Here is a 5,769-nt window from a genome sequence, read left to right as displayed (position 1 = left end):
GATGACGTTTCCACGTTCACTATGGAGCCTCTGAATGTCCAAATGGGTCATATCTGATGACCATGAAAAGATGACAAATTGTATTTTACACCGATTATTTACTTGTATTGATAGGATTAATGGATCAACAGGGATTAAACAGTTTATATCTGTAGATGGCTTGTGTCATCGGTGACTCTTTGGGTCTTTATGGGTTAAAAAGGATGCCTCATAACCCACAGCTATGTAGCAAACTTTATTCATGTAATTCTAATATTTTAATCATTTTAAAAATGCCTGCAAAAAGCAGAGTACGTTTGCTAACATGTAAAGCATTAACCCGACAGGTTCAGCAGATATTATGGACAATATTAAGGATTAACCCTCACCGGTGGTCTTCTTGAACACAGACCTAAAATCAATGACTGATTCCAACAAAGGGGTATCAGACAAGTTGCCTCTCTCTAGAAAATCAATGAAAATGATTGATTGAAGGAAGTCCTTGGAGAAAAGAAGAGACTGTGACTTTACAATCATTCAGTACTTCACTTTAAAGACAGCGTTACAGTGTAATGGATCACTGCTGTTCTCTGGTTTGATGGTCCAGTGTTGGGTCTTATGTGACACTTTGCTTTTCCAGTATTTATGTTTAAGCTGTGGTTCTTCATGTCTACTGTTAAACCATATCTAGAAAAATATGTTCAGTGTCAGGTACAGATTCAGGTGTAGCAAACGCTATAATCATCAAATACAATGCTATAGCATGGAGTTTGTTATCATACAGTATCCATGTATACACCCGTGGACATTTATACACTACAAAACCATCAAAAATACTGGGCGTTGTGTACTGTAAGTGGATTTTTGTTTGATCTGTTTTTCAGAAAAGTGACACCTCATTGTCACATGGTAATTCAGCCACTTCCTTGATGATATATTCAGGTGCTGGTGCAAAGCTTTATCATCCTAGATTTTAGGCATCGCTTCTAAAAAGCATTCATGACCTACTGTATATGACAATAAAGGATTAATCACAGACTATAAGCATATGTGAGCCTTACAGCAGTAGTTAATGTTAGTTTATTCTTGCTAAGTTTGTATTTTGCTTATTAATGTCAAGCTAATGTTTGCAAATGTGTGCGTTTAATGTGTTTTTATTGGAATGTCTTGTAATGGCTTCTTTTAGATCCCTTTATCTAAAAAAAAATTTGGGAAACTTCATGTGAGGTATTGAAGTAACCTTCAACTTCATCTTAAAAGGATACAGTTTGACAAATGAAACTTAAAGGAGGTATTTGTGATATTTTCACTTATTATTATATTATCGTTTGAGGGTTTAGAAAAAAAAAGAGTTTTAATGTTTTGTCAAAAATATCATTGCACTGTACTGCAGAGATCTGTGCTGAACTCAGAACCAGGACTGTCCCTTCACCACTTTGTATCCACTAAAATGAGTAGTCTGATGATGCATAAATTGAAAGTAAACGCGTCAGAACCCGATCTGAACCAGAAACCCAATTTGTTCTATGCATGTGCAGGGATTCTATCTTTTGTCACTTATATTTGGAAATTATTTATAGCAGTTTCTGGTGTTTGATGACAATAATCAATAAAATGAATAGAATAAAATAAAATAAAAATAAATAATTACAATCTGCAATATTTATTTTTAAATCAAATGCATCTTTTCAGCAAACAGCAATTCAGCTATCATTAGCCAACAACAATTTACAAGCTCAGTCAGACTGGGTTAAATAAGGTTTGGGGCATTTGAGAAATTAATCATGGTTCCAGCTTATTGTATTGTATATATTGTATATATACATTATTCAGCAAATGCTATCATCATCATCAAATACAATGCTATAGCATGGAGTTTGTTATCATACAGCATCCAGTATATATTAATTTTATATAGGCACTATCTCTATTTTAATATTATTAGAATATTTCACTATTTACTTCTGCAGTAGTTAAAGGGGCTGCAGAAAACTAACATTCTATGCTCTATGCACTGTGTAACAATAAAGTTAAAATGGGTCATATTTTGCTAAACCCACTTTTATTAGTCTTTGGTACATTTATTTGTGCATTTGGACTCTAACAGTTCAAAAAGTTTGAATTTTAACCCTCCATTTGCTGCCAAGCTATTTATATTCTATTTAGGCAAAAATCGAGCGGATTTCTACAACCTGTTTTAATTTTTGCTTAATTTGTTACGTCTATATCTAGTTATGTCACAACATTTGCACATATAAGGTCAAGACTTCTGACGAACATTTCTCCGAGTACGACATAATTGTTTGTCAGCAGCAGCGGCTGTAGTCCATACTGATAATATATACAAACTTTGATCCGATTACCTAAAATGTTCAGTTGTTGGTTGAACGGACAGAGCAGCACAGCCAACAACCCGGAGGGGGTGGGGCATGAAGTTGCTCATTTGCATTTAAAGGGCCAGTGCTCCAAACGACCTTTCTAGAGTCATTACTCAGAAATAGGGTTGAAGATGGACCTGTGGAGCTTAATTAATGAAGAATTCAGACCCAAGCATAGCACGTATAGTTTATGTAGACCACAGGGAAATGTCTGAAAATGCATAATTCCATTTTAACCCTTTCATGCATGGTGGTCACTACAGTGGGCAGCTAATCTACAGCTGTTCTTTTGTATATTCATGGGTTTTGTTGTTTTTGTTCCCTACCACCCAACACAGTGGACACTTATGCACCATCCCATACACTGCAATTCATACCATTACTGTAACTTTGCTGTTGTTAATAAACCTGTTCTGCTAATATGTTTTAGTGTAAATATTTGCTAACTGTTTTTAGACTGTAATTAACAGTTTTCTTAATCAAAAAGTTTTTTTGTGCATATTATCACCATGAAGTGAGTAATAACTAGTATTAGAGTATGTTAAAATGTAAGAAAACATCAGATTAGCTGCAGTAATTTTTTTTTCATTGATTTTGCACTGTATATCACTTTCTTTTTGTTGATTGAAAAAAAATTTCAATCACATTGTTTTTTTTCATGCCTAAAGAGGAATAAAAACACTCAGGAAAAAAATCTCGACTAAGGTTCTTATAATTCATGCATGAAAGGGTTAAAAAGCTAAATATCACTCCTTTAACTGATTTAATAATATAAAATATAATGTAAAGCCAACCTCATATTTCATTAGCATCAATATTAGATGCTCTTTACTGAGAAATACGAGTACTTCTTTAACACTACATCATTTAAATCTTCTATTTCACCACCGGTAGTATAAAATACTCTAGAAATGTAAGTGACAGGAAGTAGTATTCTTGCACGTACATAGAACAGATCAGGTTTCTGGTGCAGATTTAGTGGTTGCAGGACCAGTTGTAACCTCTCCTCATAGACCATATTCACTTGGCGGCCATTTTTCTTGACATCACACCCAAGGCATAGAACTTAAATATAACACACCATTGCAAAGTGACTGAAAGTGGTTCTTAAAGTGCCACAGTTTTGTATTCCTCCTCTAACCTCTATGTTGCCACTTTTTTTTGTCAAATTCATACAACTGTGTGTCATCAGCAGAGCTACACCTCCACTTTCTTCCATCCTGCTTAGAGTGTGAAGATCAAATATTACTACAGCAATATGTCAAATAATTATAGGGAACTGACAATTATCATTTGGCTTCTTCCTCATTAATCAACAACTGAAAAGACAATGGACAGTAAAAATCCTGAGGGACAATGGAGCATATTTAAAGGAATAAAACACTTCCTACATATCATTGCTGTCTGATAGTATTTGATGTGATACGGTAGGAAATATATATCAACATCGTCCTTTCACTGATTAAACATGTTCTTGGTAATGTTATGTGACAGTATACATGTTTCTATGGTCAGGTTACATCCAAGCACCTGATTCAGTGAAACACATACACACAGGGTAATTACCAAGGAAAGACTGTAAGTCATGTTAGACATGAAGTGGTCAAATATTGTTGTTAGCACATGTCAGAAGGTGGTTAAATTTGAAACAATATCCCCAGATTTCAATTATCCTATGAAAGGATAGGGATTACTTAAGCACAGCAGGATAACATTAATCTTTAAATAACTGCATTTGAGTTTCCCTGAATGTGGCCCAGAGGAAAATAGCCGCCATGTTAATATGGTCTGTTTATTTGTATGTAGAGATAATGAAATGTAAAAAAAACAGAAAACAAAAACACAAGGTCTGCTTAACCCATAAAGACCCAGTGCTACTTTAGCGTCAGTTCTCAAATAAAATTTTCTCTATATTTAACCTTTCTCAAGTGATTTATCAACATTTATTATAATATCATCCTCTGTATTTTGCATTTTAAGTGGAAATCAGGTATTTTCTTATATTTAATTTATTACCCCACCCCCTGAAGGGGAGGCAAGGGGTATTGTTTTTGGTTCAGTTTGTTTGTTTCTTTGTTTCTTGTTTGCTCTCTAGTGGAAATGCTACTGGTGGAATTCATATCAAATTGGGTTTATAGATTGCCGGTGACCCAGAATAGATCTCATTCCATTTTGGGAAAAGTAGGTCAAAGTTAAAATTTTTTTATAAATTTTTTTAAAATGTTTTTTTCCCCATTTTCTTATAATGGGCAAAATTTCACATGTCTGTAGCAGCAGAACTATTGGTTGAATTCATGCCAGATTGACTTTATAGACTGCCAGTGACCCAGAATGGATTTCATTACATTTTGGGAAAAGTAGGTCAAAGTTCAAATCTTCCTATTTACTTATAATGGGTGAAACATGTGCGAGGGGTGGGATTTGTTGTGCCTGACACCACTTATTAATCATGTGGAAGCTCATTAAGCTTAAAGTTGAAGGTTATTATATCAAAAATAGAAAAAACTGAAGAAAAATAGACTCTTTCTGTAAAATCTATCATTAACTGAACATAAAACAAGTGTGCCCATTCACTGCCATTGATCCAACTCCATGGGTTTTACTGGTGAATCAATGTTGTAGAAGATGACTGTTCCCACGGTAACTACGGAGCCTCTGAATGTCCAAATGGGTCATATCTGATGACAATGCAAAGATGACAAACTGCATTTTACACCAATTATTTACATGTATTAATAGGATTAGTGGATCAACAGGTATTAAACAGTTTTGATCAGTAGATGCTTTTGGTCACCAGTGGATGTTTGGGTCTTTATGGGTTAATGTTTTGCAAAATGAGCACCACCCACTCTGATAAAAAATGATGTTCAAACTCCCAGAAAAGAATTGCTAAAATAGAAGTCAATGTGGTTTTAACGATGTGTTTCCCCGCTGGAGACAACAAGTAAAAGTAAGGTAATGCGGCGATAGCTTATAAAGGTGTACAGTTTCTGACAGTGTTATTATGTTTGTTGATATTTGTTGATACATTGTCCAGAAAAAAATCTGAAGTGAAAATAATGACAACAAAAAACCATTAGGAAAAAAAATCTGAGATGGAAGTGAACTGAGGTGAGCTTTAATATAAACTACGGATGCAGATGCAGCGTATATAGAGTGGTATTTTGATCAGCTGTCTGAGTGCACTGTAAACAATGAGTTTCACACTTTTATCAGCAGATGATAGGTTTAGTGTTAATTCTGTCATAGTAGTTGGAGCGTTCTGATTTTCTACTGCATCCTGCACTTGACAGCTGACTTCATTTTTGTTTCTCAAAATTACAAATAACTCCTTTAAGTCTCAGTCTGACTATTTGGCAGCTTTAAACATACCATCAAGGAATCATTTCCAAAACAGTTCTCGTGAGGTGTT

This window comes from Sphaeramia orbicularis, chromosome 8 (assembly GCF_902148855.1).
Source record: "Sphaeramia orbicularis chromosome 8, fSphaOr1.1, whole genome shotgun sequence".
NCBI classification, from domain to species: domain Eukaryota; kingdom Metazoa; phylum Chordata; class Actinopteri; order Kurtiformes; family Apogonidae; genus Sphaeramia; species Sphaeramia orbicularis.
The sequence above is the reverse complement of the archived record's forward strand: the minus strand, read 5'-3'. Positions refer to the sequence as shown.